This window comes from Rutidosis leptorrhynchoides, chromosome 3 (genome assembly GCF_046630445.1).
Source record: "Rutidosis leptorrhynchoides isolate AG116_Rl617_1_P2 chromosome 3, CSIRO_AGI_Rlap_v1, whole genome shotgun sequence".
Taxonomy (NCBI): Eukaryota; Viridiplantae; Streptophyta; class Magnoliopsida; order Asterales; family Asteraceae; genus Rutidosis; species Rutidosis leptorrhynchoides.
Window position 1 is genome coordinate 628,581,926 of NC_092335.1, and position 18,398 is coordinate 628,600,323.

The 18,398-nt window shown below is 35.9% G+C and overlaps 1 long non-coding RNA gene across 1 annotated transcript; it reads left to right on the forward strand.

Annotated features, from left to right (window-relative positions):
* The first annotated feature begins 16,451 nt into the window (after positions 1–16,451).
* LOC139899558 (uncharacterized) lies at positions 16,452–16,936 on the forward strand. Its single transcript, XR_011777577.1, has 3 exons — positions 16,452–16,595; positions 16,688–16,777; positions 16,883–16,936. It is a non-coding gene; the product is annotated as an uncharacterized lncRNA (long non-coding RNA).
* The last annotated feature ends 1,462 nt before the right edge of the window (positions 16,937–18,398 follow it).

Here is an 18,398-nt window from a genome sequence, read left to right on the forward strand (position 1 = left end):
TCTTGAGTGTATGAGAATAATCTAGGATGTATGTGTTTTGTTCGGTCACTTTTGATATACCCTTCTTTCATCTGTGTTATGCAAGCTGCATTATCTTCATAGATAGTTGTTGAACTTTTATCGCGTTCTAGTCCACAAGAATCAGTAATGAGTTGTGTCATTGACCTCAACCAAAAACATTCCGGAGTGGCTTCATGTAATGCAATCGCTTCGGCATGATTTGATGATGTTGCAACAAGTGTTTGTTTTTTAGAACGCCATGATATTGAGTGCCTCCATTTAGGAATTCATATCCAATTTGAGATTTAGCTTTATGTGGATCAGATAAATAATCTGCATCTATATAACCAAACAAATCTTGTTTCGAGTTGTTAGAATAAAATAATTATAAATCAGTAGTTCCCCGAAGGTATTAAAATATGTGTTTGATCTCATTCCAATGTCTTTTTGGTAGGGGTTGAGCTGAACCTTGTCAACAAATTAACTGCAAAAGATATGTCAGGTCTTGTACAATTTGTAAAATACATAATAACCCCAATTGCACTAAGATATGGAACTTCTGAACCAAGAAGATCTTCGTGATCTTCTAGAGGATGAAATGGATCAGTATCAATATTGAGATCTAACAACCATAGGAATACTTAATGGTTTTTATCTTGTCCATATTAAAATGTTTTAAAAATCTTTTCGGTATAAGTTGTTTGATGTATAAGTAAGTCATTAGTCATATGCTCAATATGTAAATCAACGTATTACTTGATTTTTTTTTTTTATTTCAAAATCTTTCTCTAGAAGTTGAATGACTTCATAGATTTCTTTATTTAAGATAATTGATATAAACAACTATGTTCACATATCCGAACATTGTTTTTTATAAAACACACATGCAAATAAGTTTATATGTATACCCTTTTCTTATCAAGTAGTCATTTAATCGGTTATACCACATACGTCCCGATTGTATAAACCCATTTAGAAATCTTTGTGATTTAATGGAATATATTCCCTTGGGTTTTGCATTAGATGCTTATGATACCTTAACCCTTCAGGTATATTCATATATATCACTATTAAGTGATCCATACAGATAAGTAATAACAACATTCATGAGATGCATTTAAATAACTACCAGGTTGATTAAGTATCTAATAAGTAATTGTATCCATTACAGGAGGATAAGTTTTCCTCCTAATTCATTTCTGGTCTTTGTGGGAAATCTTGAGTTACAAGTCTAGTTTTGCCTTGTAACTTCATGTGACGATCGCTCCAAATCCATATGGACGAACACGTCATTCATTGATTTCATTGCGAGGTATTTGACCTCTATGTGATACATTTTGTAACATTGTATTCGTTTGAAAAGGTATTTCATAAATGAATATATAAATTCCAGGTTTTTAACATCTGATGATTCCTACGTATAGACAATCACCATTTAAATGGTTTACAATAATACATCTGTGGACAATACAGTCAAAATAAGATACATGGTAATGGTTTGGTGAATGCAAGTTTCTTGTATATAGCATGTATGACTCCAAGCACATATCTTGTATCACGTATAAGCAAACAGCGGAAGACTTCTAGAAACCTGAGAATAAACATGCTTCAAGTGTCAACACAAAGGTTGGTGAGTTCATAGTTTTAATATTACACATAATCCGTATATCAATGTGGATTACAAAAGTTCAGTTGTTTTATTCAAAACGTTTATCAATAGGTTTTACATAAAAGGTGGATCACAAGATTTCAGTTGTTTCATCCGAAACGTTTATCAATCGGTTCTACAAAATTGAGCACCCTGGTAACTAAACTTTAACGTTTATATAATTTGTACCCTTTGTATAATCATCTTAATAATACACGCAAACCAACGTGTACGCTTCTCAAATAGCATACGTCCGTTAAAAGGCTAGCGCTCTAGCTCGGACGGGGATATCAAGCCCTATGGATCCATATACTACTACTCGCGCCCACCAGTTCTTATAACTGGCAGTTACTAGTTACCAAAGCTAAGGGATTTTCGGTTCAAACTCAGTGTAGAATTTAGTATGTACTTGTATCCATTGTGTTTAAAATAAAGTGCATGTATTCTCAGCCCAAAAATATAGATTGCAAAAGCAATTAAAAAGGGAGCAAATGAAACTCACGTATATAAATATTGTATATCGGTTAATAAAGCATTTGCATGTATTCTTAGCCCAAAAATATATATAAAAAGGGGTAATGAAACTCACAGTTTAATATTGATATACAATATTGCAGGAAAGCACGTAGACGCATCGGAGATGATAAACACGAGGTTTGATTCACAAAAATACCCCCGAACATTACCCATAATTTCCTTGGCAATAACTCATATTTTCCTTAGCTCTTTCCCGCTCGAAAACATATTTTGAAATCATTTGGACATTACCTCGTCGTAGTATTTTATGTGTAATACTAATAATACAAATACTACTAATAATAATAAGATTAATAATAATATTAATCTTAATAATAATAATAATAATAATAATAATAATAATAATAATAATAATAATAATAATAATATAAATTATAATAATAATACGGAGTAAAAATAAAACGAAAAAAAAAGAATGGAACCAGTCGAGCTTTTATAGGTGTCTCCTGAATTCAGACCCCATGCGATCGCATGGGTTCTGTGCCTATATGCCATGCGATCGCATGGCTGCTCCTGCCAGCTCACATTTGCTTTGTAATTTAGCTCGTCGACATAATTAAATATTAATATAATATATATAATTTAAATAATTAATTATATATTATATTAAATTCACGTGCATAGTTGACTTGTAATTTTTGTTCCGATAAGTCGTACGTCATCACTCGACTTATGTCCCGGTTCTGGTTTTTCGAATGTCCTTTCGTACGCTGAGAAAACTTGCATTTTACGTTTCGTGACACGTACCTTTGTCAAAATATAGCCTTAAGTTATCCATAAACTATACCACTCATAGTATATCTTAAACTTTCGAGTATTTTGGTCATTTACTTCTATAAATCATCGTCTCGTTATTTGCTAAAATGTAACAGCCCAAACCTTGCCGCGTTAAAACCCCGTTAAATATCATGACAAAAAAAAAAAAAAAAAAATTTTTTTTGCTGAAACAGAGGGTTGCGCGGCGCGCAGATTGCACCTGGCAGACTGCTGTCCCCAAAACGCTTTAATGCGAAAATGTTTGACTAGTTTCCGACCTTTTTGGCCCAAACGCTTTTAACCATGGTTTTATATATATAAAACTAGCACGTTTAACTAATAAAATTAAGTTTACGAGGCGGGTCCCACATCGACCCATTTTACCACCTTAAGTACCGAAATACAATATTTGACCAAAAGACTTTAATACAATACAAAGCCGAGCATGGCGATTGGGGATACGCTACCCAATCCTAAATGATCCAAAAGCAAGTCACTAAAGCAACTATGCACGTCTTCTAGTCCTCGCGCTTACCCGAGCCACCATATCCGCATGCGATCTATAAAAAGAGTCAACAACGAGAGGGTAAGCTAATGCTTAGTGAATGATAACATACTACATACATATATATGTATAAAATGAATACGCCACACAAACAAATACCGCATACCGGGGCATCCAAGTATAAAGCATCTACACTAAGCATACCGTACGATCTAAGCAACGAGCTAAAGATACAACACAAATAAGAGTCCACCAACGACAAAGTGAACATCGCCAAATAGCTACACCCGGAGGGTTAGCTACAACACAACAACACATTAATATATAAACAATAATAATAATGCACAAGGTTAACCCCTTAACCTCAATCACACGAACATTGGCCGAACTACCCGAGCCTTGTGAATTCGCACAACCCGAAATTCACTTCTCAACCATAAGATGACCGAACAACCCGAGTCATCGTGAATCCGCACTACTCGAGATTCACTACCTCAAATAAGGTGACCGAACAACCCGAGTCACCATGAATCCGCACTACCCGAGATTCATTTCTCAATACCAAAACCCATGGTCACGGGATTATAAAATCCACCAAATCGGGGTCATCCACAACACAACCATATCAACCCTTCGCCATTAGGGTTACAACAACCAAATCACAACCAAGTGTGATAATGTGCACACAAAATGTGCATCTCGCCAAAGATGGTCAACCAAAACGCACAACGTGCCGGTTGGACTTATACACAAGTCCATCAAAACCACCTATATGTGAAGTGAGCTCTATAACCGAGAATCACTTCACCCGACCCGCACCCATCCTACACATACATATGCACATAGGATATTATCACTCACCTTGAAGTCTTGAAGAAGCTTCCAAGTGAATCCGCAACTTGCCAATGGAAGATACCTATTCCATTATCACAATTACAACAATACAATTAGGATGGATTTATAAACCACCCAATTCGACCCTTAGTGCAAATTCGACCCAAATGCACTTCCAAGTACAAACCGACACGAGTGAGAATGGTCCTAATACATCCATTAAACCCGAACACAAGTGCCAAACACGTGTCATACCCATTTTGACACTTAAACCCTAATTTTGACCCATAAAGGTCAAAATCTCATCCTTTACAAGTTTTGACACCAAAACACATTTAACTTGGTTTAATACTTCAACTTAATCCATTTTAAGTTTACAAACCTCATTAAATCGCCAAATGGGTCATAATCACCACCAAACCCTAATTTGACCCAAAGTCACAACTAGTCAACCAAATTACCCTAAATGGGTTTCAACACTTCCATAATCACCTACTTAAGTGATTAAACTCAAATTAAAGTTCTAAACATGGCCAATTAGTTCGCCAACTCAAAATCCACCAACAATTAACAACAAACCCGATTACTAGCTTCACTAAACCCATTTCATCACATAAAAGGGTTTTACAACTAATTAACTCAAAACCCTAACTTGAATATCAAATTAAATAATTGAAATTCGGAGTTTGAGCTTACCAATACTATCACCGTGTAGCCGAGAACGAAAGGAACAACTTTAAAACCCGAGACTTTGAACGATTCGAGCTTCTTCTTCACCAAAACCTCCAATCTCTCTCTAAATATCTCTCTCTCTCTCTCTAGATATTTAGAAGGGATGAATGGACATGAAAAATGATCCAAAACTGATCCAAAGTAGCTAATATGGCACACAAATCCGGCCCCATGTGATTTTACCCTTTTACCCCTCATTTAATTAAATAAAAACAAGGGAGTTCTGTCAGCGCCATTTTGCGCGGCGCGCACCAGAACCGCGCGGCGCGCAACAGGCCAGTTCCAGCTTCTTTTGCCTTTTAACTAATACAAATAGCCAACGCAACCAAAACCCGAATGTTATAAGTACATAAGTACGTAATATAAATATTTGGGTCTTACAACTCTCCCCCACTTAAGCTCGATCACGTCCTCGTGATCCTCATCACTTAACCAAACGGACCCCACACACGGTCCTAAACATAAGTTTCAAATCCGACTTTCCTAGGAAATTCTTTCCAACGAATCGCCTTCCACAACTAAATCGTCACCCGCGATTTATCAAAACCACAATCCGAGCACTACAACCATGCTCCTTCCCTAACATCGGGAAAACTCAACCAATCTCGTACCGAGATATAACTCCCTTAGCGTACTATTACCGAGTACAACGCTAAAAGCAACCAAGTCTCAACCTAAGGTCAACAACCCGAAACGATGAAACCGAACCAAACGAATCCTTACGGATATCACCTAATCATTAAACATCCCTTGTAGTGCGCAATACGACCAATACGCAACTACCGTAACAATACAATCCAACGGTTAGAAACCGATAGCGCCCAAAACGGCTATGGGAACGCAAATCCCAAGGGGTACGAAATCATCTATCGTCACACCCGTAACAAACATGTGGGCGAAATACGGCTATCGCACCACTAATCATACCACATGGTCCTCACGACCCCACCATCGACGCATAAAACGACCGATAGTTCCCACAACATGGTCCTCACGACCCCACCATTGGTGTATCAAACAACCAATAGATTACAACTCAACATGGCCGAAACAACCCGAGCCAAAACACATATGGAGGATGGTCGAAACAACCCGAACCTTAGTGAATTCGCACAACCCGAAATCCACCAACCCAATCCATATATCTCACAACGACATGACCTCAAAACCCGAGTCATCGTGAATACGCGCAAACCGATATTCACTACTACCGCCACATAGTATAACCGAGGATGGCCGTACAACCCGAACCTTAGTGAATCCGAACTACCCGACATTCACTACCTCAAACTATGAGCCCAACCAACAGGGACATTCGTACTACCCGAAATATTGTGAATACGAACAACCCGATATTCACGTCCCACAACACAACCCTCTTGATGAAGTCAGCGGACCCCGAAGGTCATGCTCCACCAATCTCAATATCGGATGAAGTCAGCGGACCCGAAGATCATGCTTCACCGATCTCAATACCGGATGAAGTCAGCGGACCCGAAGATCATGCTTCACCGATCTCAACACCACGCTCATGACGAAGTCAGCGGACCCTAAAGATCATGCTCCATCAATCACGTACTCCCATGATGAAGTCAGCGGACCCTAAAGATCATGCTCCATCACGCAACCATACTATAATGAAGTCAGCGGACCCCGAAAGTCATGCTTCATTAATCATCAATACCACGATGAAGTCAGCGGACCCCGAAGGTCATGCTTCATCAACTACATACCATAATCGAGCAAGAACCACCTATATCAAACATAGGTACCGAACAAGAATTCTCCAAAAGAGAACCCGACACACACCTTCCTTAACCGAAGGACCTTAACCGAAGGATTTCACCTTGCTCACCAAACACGTCCATTATCTCTCAACGAGATTTACCACATTACCGCCTCGGTGGGATTCCAATCCAAACCATAAGTACAATTTATCCGAAATCGCACTCTACCACGAATCGACCCAAAACTAGGTCTCGGTAAAAATTCCAGATCTACCAAAATCATCATCCGAAATATCACACTAACACTTTCCTCGCGCAGGAGTGCGACTCCCCCACTTGGAAACACGTTCCTATATCACAACTCGTACACCCGTACGATGCTACCAAAGGTAGACTTTACCAACAATTGGGTACACACGACCCATCACCACACCTTGCTCTAACCTTGAGCACACGAAGGATTTCAATCAATCCTTAAACACTTCGAACGAAAAGTGTACCACGATTACACAAACCATACCCTCGCAATTATCCAATTGCTTTAGTTTGTCAAGTTTCACCTAGTCACTCATGTACCTACGGGTTTCTCCCGGTACCCTAAGTACAATGTAACCACAACACAATCGGAGTCGACACCACGCTAGTAGGTATAAAAGAGGCACCTAATGTCGCGTCATAAAGACTCCATTACCAACACACATCGAGATTTTAAACACTCGGCCTCAAAGGTTCCAATCACCCGACGAACCTCATGGTTCATCACTTCAACACCAAAAGCGAACACGCGCTAAACAATCGAACACCAAAACCATTTCCGTGGCTTGGTAGTAACATTCCCCAAATACTAAGGAATGCTTGGTTACACCAAGTCTTACGCCCTTCGTCCAACAACCAAACATCACCATAGGGTACTTCCGTTAGGAACGTCACCCTTAACCATAACATGAAAATCACTATGCAATTAACAAGTCCGAACATAAACGCCACATAAATAAATATTCAAAGACATATTTATCAAAACGAAACGTACCTCAACGTCTCCTTGCGGCATTCGCCGCCGCCAACTCGGGACAATCCGGCTTGCGATGTCCCTCTTTATGACAATAGTAGCACATTCCGCCTTCACTTCTCGGCATCGTGCATTCCCACAACTTGTGACCCCTAACGCCACAATTGAAACATCTAGGCGCACGAGATTCCACCGCGCCCTTTACCACTTTACTCGTACTCGCACTCGGACCCTTAGTCCTCTTACTCGGAGCACCATAAGAAACAACCCTTCCCTCACTTGAAGGTTCGCCCTTTTTCGATCGCGTATAAGACTCGAAACCTCTAGCCACCGCAAATAACTCCGCAAACGACTTCGCGTAACCCCGGCTAATTTTGCTTTTCAAGTCATCGCTCAAAGTTCGATAGAAATCCTCCATCAACAAACGATCGTTCCCCAAATATTCCTGGCAAAAACGAGCCTTCGACATAAAAGTCGTCTTTAAAGTATTCAAGTCCATAGAACCCTGTTGCAAATTTCGCAACTCACAACGCAATTCCGATAAATCGGCTGAAGTTCGGAACTCCTCGAAGAATTCCTCCTTAAATTCGTCCCACGATAACGTCATAAACGTTTCACCACCGACAAGATCAATCTTGCCATCCAACCAATCCTTCGCCCTACCCCGCAACAAACTAGTAGCGAGTCTCGTCTTTTTCTCGGGAGGGCATTCCATAGTACGAAAACACCCTTCGACATCCGAAACCCAAGTCGTACTCACCAAAGGATCCGGTTTCCCATCATACATCGGGGGTTTAGTCCTCATGAAGCTCTTAAGACAACGCTCCATTTCACCCCTATTTTGGAATTCGCAATACTTCCCATCCATTTCTTCTCGAAACGCCCTCATTTGCTCCGCAACGGCGGCCGCAACTCTAGCGTTAAATTCCGTTTCGTTCATCTCGGTCTCGTTTCGCGTCGTCATTCTAAAGAATGCAAAACGATTAGTCCACGCACGTATGAAACGACACACACAACACCACCCCATCTTGCTAAACACTCGTCGTACATCACTCGTTAGACACGATTTGCACCCGTAATAAGGTCTGCAAGTTCTTATTACGCACGCACGCCGCATCGACTCGTTAGTACAACGACCGCCTCGCTCAATGATAATAACCATACACAAACACAACCAAAATTCTACGCGGTACAAACACACGCGAGAATTATTACCACAACACAAATAATATATTCATAATATCCGCATTACTAATATACACGTTATTCAACCTATAAACAAGGCACTAACTAAACCCATTCCGACCCGTAATCCTACAAGTCCCGCACAAAATTAAGCACACACAAAAGTCTAAGTCTAGGCACCTATCTCAAGTCACCTAAATCCCTTAGACCATGCTCTGATACCACTTGTAACAGCCCAAACCTTGCCGCGTTAAAACCCCGTTAAATATCATGACAAAAAAAAATAAAAATTTTTTTTGCTGAAACAGAGGGTTGCGCGGCGCGCCAATAGGCCGCGCGGCGCGCAGATTGCACCTGGCAGACTGCTGTCCCCAAAACGCTTTAATGCGAAAATGTTTGACTAGTTTCCGACCTTTTTGGCCCAAACGCTTTTAACCATGGTTTTATATATATAAAACTAGCACGTTTAACTAATAAAATTAAGTTTACGAGGCGGGTCCCACATCGACCCATTTTACCACCTTAAGTACCGAAATACAATATTTGACCAAAAGACTTTAATACAATACAAAGCCGAGCATGGCGATTGGGGATACGCTACCCAATCCTAAATGATCCAAAAGCAAGTCACTAAAGCAACTATGCACGTCTTCTAGTCCTCGCGCTTATCCGAGCCACCATATCCGCATGCGATCTATAAAAAGAGTCAACAACGAGAGGGTAAGCTAATGCTTAGTGAATGATAACATACTACATACATATATATGTATAAAATGAATACGCCACACAAACAAATACCGCATACCGGGGCATCCAAGTATAAAGCATCTACACTAAGCATACCGTACGATCTAAGCAACGAGCTAAAGATACAACACAAATAAGAGTCCACCAACGACAAAGTGAACATCGCCAAATAGCTACACCCGGAGGGTTAGCTACAACACAACAACACATTAATATATAAACAATAATAATAATGCACAAGGTTAACCCCTTAACCTCAATCACACGAACATTGGCCGAACTACCCGAGCCTTGTGAATTCGCACAACCCGAAATTCACTTCTCAACCATAAGATGACCGAACAACCCGAGTCATCGTGAATCCGCACTACCCGAGATTCACTACCTCAAATAAGGTGACCGAACAACCCGAGTCACCATGAATCCGCACTACCCAAGATTCATTTCTCAATACCAAAACCCATGGTCACGGGATTATAAAATCCACCAAATCGGGGTCATCCACAACACAACCATATCAACCCTTCGCCATTAGGGTTACAACAACCAAATCACAACCAAGTGTGATAATGTGCACACAAAATGTGCATCTCGCCAAAGATGGTCAACCAAAACGCACAACGTGCCGGTTGGACTTATACACAAGTCCATCAAAACCACCTATATGTGAAGTGAGCTCTATAACCGAGAATCACTTCACCCGACCCGCACCCATCCTACACATACATATGCACATAGGATATTATCACTCACCTTGAAGTCTTGAAGAAGCTTCCAAGTGAATCCGCAACTTGCCAATGGAAGATACCTATTCCATTATCACAATTACAACAATACAATTAGGATGGATTTATAAACCACCCAATTCGACCCTTAGTGCAAATTCGACCCAAATGCACTTCCAAGTACAAACCGCGCCCAAAACTAAACAATAATCACTGACACGAGTGAGAATGGTCCTAATACATCCATTAAACCCGAACACAAGTGCCAAACACGTGTCATACCCATTTTGACACTTAAACCCTAATTTTGACCCATAAAGGTCAAAATCTCATCCTTTACAAGTTTTGACACCAAAACACATTTAACTTGGTTTAATACTTCAACTTAATCCATTTTAAGTTTACAAACCTCATTAAATCGCCAAATGGGTCATAATCACCACCAAACCCTAATTTGACCCAAAGTCACAACTAGTCAACCAAATTACCCTAAATGGGTTTCAACACTTCCATAATCACCTACTTAAGTGATTAAACTCAAATTAAAGTTCTAAACATGGCCAATTAGTTCGCCAACTCAAAATCCACCAACAATTAACAACAAACCCGATTACTAGCTTCACTAAACCCATTTCATCACATAAAAGGGTTTTACAACTAATTAACTCAAAACCCTAACTTGAATATCAAATTAAATAATTGAAATTCGGAGTTTGAGCTTACCAATACTATCACCGTGTAGCCGAGAACGAAAGGAACAACTTTAAAACCCGAGACTTTGAACGATTCGAGCTTCTTCTTCACCAAAACCTCCAATCTCTCTCTAAATATCTCTCTCTCTCTCTCTAGATATTTAGAAGGGATGAATGGACATGAAAAATGATCCAAAACTGATCCAAAGTAGCTAATATGGCACACAAATCTGGCCCCATGTGATTTTACCCTTTTACCCCTCATTTAATTAAATAAAAACAAGGGAGTTCTGTCAGCGCCATTTTGCGCGGCGCGCACCAGAACCGCGCGGCGCGCAACAGGCCAGTTCTAGCTTCTTTTGCCTTTTAACTAATACAAATAGCCAACGCAACCAAAACCCGAATGTTATAAGTACATAAGTACGTAATATAAATATTTGGGTCTTACATAAAAATACATTTTAAAATAGTGTTTTACTGTAGCAATTCACTGTAGCAAAGTCAAATTTTACTGTAGCAAATAGTGATTTTCGAAAACACTGTAGCATTTTGAGTAATGTGGCAATTTGAAAACACTGTAGCAAATTAGTGTTTAACTGGTTCATCTTAAACGCTTTAGTTAACTTATCTAAATATCAATTGAATCAATAAACGAATGTTACTATCGTTTATTATATATATGTATATATCTTTTTAATATACATAAATCAGTTTTTAAATACACATTGGACGTTATTTATAAATAAATTTTAATAATAAATATTTCAACTTATCATATACATTCAAATAGATATTTAAACCAATAAGTTTAATGTACGGTATCAAACAATTAATACATTGTTACCTTTTCATGTTATAGTATATATGTATCTTTTTACATATAATTGTTCGCGAATCGTCGAAAACAACCGAAGGTATTTAAATATATAAAAGTAATTCAAAAATTTTGAGATTCAGTTTTACAGACTTTGCTTATCGTGTCGGAAATGTTAATCATACAAAGATTAAGTTTAAATTTAGTCGAAATTTCTGGGTCATCACACTTCATTTGCACATTTTTTCGGATAAAAATTCATTTGTATCCCATACGTTTCACATCTTTAAAAGTGATAACGATTGATCCGAAAACTTTCTTTTATCGAGCGATTCTAATTCAGCTCGTATTGCTCCTTTCCATTGAGATCAATCATGTCTATTTTGATATTCAATGACAGATTTTGGTTCCAGCTCATCATCTTTATTCATGATGTCATTATATGAAAAATTCTCATCAATATTTGTCATTCCATTTCGGTTCCATAATATTGCATAATTTATCGCAATATATGTATTTACATTTATCAATATCCTCTGCAGAAGGAGTATTAATATTTGGTTCTTCTTGAACACTTTATTTTACCTCATTATCAGCTGATTTTCTTTTTCGAGGATTTTTATCTTTGGAACCAATTGATCTTCCACGTTTCAGATGTGGCAAAGACTCATGAGTGACATTATTGCCAGATTTTGAAATTTCAATTCTAGCTGAAGTATTTATTATATATGATTTAGTCACTCCTTTTTGTATCTTTAAATGCATCACGTAATCGATTTGCAATTTCTTGCATATGCATTATTTTTGAACTTTCTTTTCGCATTCTTTTGTGCGAGGATCAACATACATTAATTGATGTTCACACCATGAAACATCATTTTATTTATATTTCATTTCTCCCCCTAATCTAGGGAACAATATTTCATTAAAATGACAATCAACAAAATGTGCTGTAATAACATCACCCATAATGGGTTCTTATGATTGAAGATGTTTCATATCCAACATACATTCTCATCCTCCTTTGAGGACCCATTTTAATGCGTTGTGGTGGTACAACTAGAACATACACTGTACAACCAAATGTTCTAAGGTGGAAAATATTTGGCTCTCGACCAAAATTAAGTTGGTAATGGAGAATATTTATGACTTGCACTTCGTTTAGTGCGAATTAATGTCGCATCATGTAAATTTACATGTCCCCATATAAATATTGAGAGTTTTGTACTCATTTCCAATTGTCTAGTTATTAGCTGCAAGCGTTTATCTATTGATTCAGCTAAATCAATTTGTGTATGCACATGAGCAACTGGATATTCAACAACAATCCCTGTAGACATATAATAATCATTAAATGCTTGAGATGTTAACTCACCAGCATTATCAAGTCTCACCCTTTTAATGGTGTAATTAGAATAATGTGTTCTCAATTTAATAATTTGTGCAAGAAATTTTGCAAATGCCATATTATGGCTTGATAACACACAAACATGAGACCATCCGCTAGATGCGTCTATTAAAATCATGAAATATCAAAATGGTCCACATGATGGATGAATTGGTCCATATATATAACCTTGAATTCTTTCAAGAAACATTGGTGATTCATTCTCAATATTCTTTTCATTAATCACCATATGTGCTTTTCATTAATCACCATATGTGTTTTTCATTAATCACCATATGTGCTTTTTCATTAATCACCATATGCGCTCTTAATCATATGCGCTCTTAATCATATGCGCCTTTTTTATCATATGCACTTTTTATCATATGCACTTTTTATCATATGCGCTTTTAATCATATATCCTTTTCACCATATGCGTTTTTAATCATATGCGCTGTGCTTTTCATTATATTAGCTTTTCAGTGCTACATAGATATTTCTCATTTCCGATTATCATTGACTGATAATCATATCCATTATGATATATATCAGAGAAACTTAACAAATTTCTCTTTGATTTGGGAGAAAACAAGACATTGTTTATCAGAAAATTCGTACCATTTGGTAATATGAATTTTATCTTTCCATTTCCTTTTGCAGGACCTAATATAGTATTTATAATTCTTTCAGATGATTTCAAATCAATGAAATATTTCTTAGATTTGAGTATAGTGTGTGTGTTACCACTATCTGCAATACATAGGTCTTTACCATTTAATTGATGTTGTATTTCAGCAGGATTCATACTAAAACTTCAAATAAGATAAGTAAATAATGAGTTATATTTCAGCAAGATAATCAAATTATATTACCTGCAAACAAGTTGTAATCTGAAGTACATAAAAGATAACACTTAATAAAACATATGCGTTATGGTCTAAAACCATTTATTTATGAGTGATATATAACAAGCTAGGCATCTTAGAAAATTCTAACCATTCAAGTCTCAAGGTAGCTCGGGGTTTATTTAATCAAGATTTTTTTCAACAAATTCACTCTCGTTTTCTTTTCTTTTGGGACTTATTTGTAGAGCTAAACAAGATGTTCATGTATTCAAGAAATACTAGACTGATGATCCATGTTACCAGATCATTAATAAGAATCTCCGGGATTCTTATAAGAGCGTCTACTAACATCTTCAATTTTATTCTTTCATGGATCACCGTTATTTCTTGATAATTAATATCGTATCTATCTTTGAGTATTTTCCATAATACACTTGGATCTTCGATCATATAATATGTAGATTCTAAGGACTCATCAATATGTTTGCTAAGAAAAATACTTGCCATTGCTTTCTCTTGTTCGGAACAATTGTTATTTTCATTCAGGGTTTCTAAAATACCGATTGACTCGAGATGTTTTTCTACATTCATAACCCATGTTAAGTAGTTGTTCCCACTTGATTCTAAAGGAGCAAATTTAAGCCTTTTCAAATTCGACATTTTCTATTATCAAAAAAATGAATAACATAAATCATAATCATAATCAACTTCTATTCATAGACAAATAATAAAATGAAATTAGAATCATTTTAAATTCATAAGTAGCAAACAACAGAATAATGGTATGATTACAAATAATAAAACCACAAGGGCAGGATAGAATATAGGTTCACCCGGTGGTATATTAGCAACAATGATGATAGTTAATATGACCAATACAATAGGAAAAATCATCCTTGTGTGAATCATCTTTACAAAAACTTTTTGAGAGTAGTAATCTGAAAAAATGAAGATTGATTTGTGAAAAAATGAAAACGGAGATGTTTATTTTATATCTGAAAAATATAGTTGTTGTACGTCGTCAGTTGACGTTAACAACCCTTATGTATATATGAGCGTTGTAACGTCGTTAGTTGATGTTAACGAATAAAGTCACTATATCAAAACGCGTATGAGTAATATAAAGGACAAGATTTTTTTTTTCTTTTATATCAAACGTAAGGAAAAAAGAACAAAAGACAAAATCTTTCAAAAAGATACGGAGTATATATATGAGATCAATTTATCAACTTGTTGATTTTGAAAATCTTATGTATTTAAAAAGACGTATTTATCAAATACTTTAGGGGTATGTTATGTAACTTATAATTAATAATTTCTATCATGTCACTTTCATGTGAATAGTAAATTAATTAATTTCGTTTCATTTACTATTTATATGAATAGTAAATGAATTAATTTCGATTTACTATTTTGTTACTTGAGTAATATATATACATCATATATATATATATATATATATTATTTGACGTCTCGGTGTATATGTGACACCGAAGGCCCAAATGAAAATAAACATTAGTATGCATGAAATAAATAATGATTAATTGCATAAGTAATTATAAATGTTAGATAACATAAATATAAATGTTAGTGAAGTTAATAAGAGTTAGATTACAAAAATATAATTCAGGCGGTATAACCGACCATGTATAACATAAATATAAATGTTAGTGAAGTTAATAATAGTTAAATTACAAAAATATAGTTCAGGCGGTATAACCGACCATAAATATAAATGTTAGTGAACATAACTGTAAATGTTAGATAACATAAATGTAAATGTTAGTATACATAAATAAATGTTAGATAACATAAAATGTAAATTAGGCGACAGTGTCGACCATATATCATTTAGGTGGTATAACCGACCATATTAGTTAGGTGGCAGAGCCAACCATATTTAGTATAAATGTTGAGATAATCGTGCTGATAACGTGTTATAATTCAGTAGGCTTATAACTACCTTTAGTGGGTTTGTTCTTGAATATAGGCTACTCATAAATTTAAAATAAGAGAGAGAAAGAATGGTGATATATGAAATATATTATATGTGTGCACATTTTGATTATATCCGATGGGGTATTTATAATACATAATATACTGTACATTTTTTGACTTATTGAATTAGTTGTCATCCACTCACTTTATCACAACAATATAGAACTAAATCAATAATCAGTCAAAAAAAAAAATAACTGTAAAAAAAACGTGATACGTTGCTTCTTTCTCTGAATATGTATTTGTCTTGGAAATGGAAAATTTTTAGCACGCTTGATTAATTTCTAACTATTGCTCTATAAACAAGAATTCAAAATTCAAATCAACATAGTTCTACCTCCAGGATTGATTCTTTACAACTTTTTCTTTTGCAAGATCTTTTCTATCATCAATTAATTTTCATCTTCTGGACCTTCATCGAACTGCAAATTCATCGAACTGCAAATGCAACAGGTAACTATTTCTTCAGTTTTTATTTGTGTGCGTTTTTCTTATTCATTCATACAAAATCTGTCATACAAAATCATAAATTTGGAGAGGATTAGGGTTTTATACATTGAAGACAGAAGTATTGCAGCGGCCGCCATGATTCTTCATCTTCATCAATCTCAGCAAAGATTTCTTCAACGCCATTGGTAAGATTTTCTTCATCCAATCGCGTTGCCCTAATATGTACTTCATGTTCGATTTGCCCTAATTAACAATTTTTTTTCTTTCTTTTCGATGTGCCTTTGTGAAAGAGAACTGCAGATTTAGGGTTTGTGAAAGAAACAATTTCTTCTACAGTCCCAGTACCTTCTACAGTCCCAGTAAAATAATTGAAGTATAATGTGCAAATACGGAGTAGCACCTGGTGATGAGCAATATGTTCTCGCTAGATCAAGGTAATTGTTTGAGTATTTGCATACATGTTCATAAATCAACGCAGGCAGGAATTGAAACATGTTCGTAACTTCTTCCTTTCCATTATTATGTGTCTCTGTATCATTGTTGCAGGTAACGTCAAGATTCTAATGTCCTAATATTCATATGATGCAGGTAATACATGTATATTACATAACTGAGTTTGATAATAAGAACACATATCAAGAGGTACATAAGATTATAGTTAATGGGTAATTTGTGGATATCATTTGTGATGGGCAGTAATGTATATTTTTTGTTAGATTTATTAGATAGCCAGTTTTACTTGATGTCAATTGGATTAACATTCATGGAATAATATTTTGAATCATTATTCATCGATAAGGAATATGTATGGATGTTGAAACATTACTACCATTGACATAGATAATTATCATCTACTCCTTAATAAAGATGAACATAATCCATTAAAATGAGTTGACCATCACAAAAATGCATGGTCCTTAATATATTCAAACATAAAAACATCAAATAAGTATCTAAATTAAAAGCCAAACTTGCAACTTAACTAACAAAGCAAAACTTACATATATAATATAACACGCTAAGAAAAACTCAACCTGCATAGAATGACCAAACCCAAATCCAATAGACTACGTAATATACTACGTAATAAAATGAAGTCGTGAGCCAATGACCAATCCAACAAATCATGCTCAGTTGTAAGAAAAATATCGAAGAAAAAAGCATATTGCAAACTCACTTAAATTTATGAGCATCATAACCTGAAATTAAAAACAGAACTTCCAAATCAACAAAGTTAAGAAGCTAAACCTACTGTACGTGAAGATTAAAAAATCATCGCAATATAATCAAAGAGCATCTGGAAAAAAATTGAGAATAAGCAAAACGTGTTCGTTATAAACAAAGTCAAACCTTAAAAAAGTAATAATAACATACTTACCAATTACAAACGCAAACTCAAACGGGTGGTCAGAGGTGTAACATAGATCATAACATGAAACTCTTTCTCTAGGACATTTCATTAAACACCTTTCGTGCACTTGAACAATGAAGATTAATATGTTAATTTGCCGAACCTGCAACAAAACATATTATAAAGAATATGAAAGTTGATCTTAGAAATAGTCCAACCAACAAAATACCTGAGATTAAATGACAAAAAACATATCAAAAAAGCCACATGTTTATACGAAAGACATAAACATTGAAATATCGGCGAAGTACCAAGAGCATGTTACATTCACCCAATCCAAATACAAAACATAAACATTGAAAATTACAGTACTTATACAAAAAAATTACAGTACCTATATATTCTGCATTTATCTATCACAAAGCCACATCAGCCAAAAAAAATAATTAAAAAAA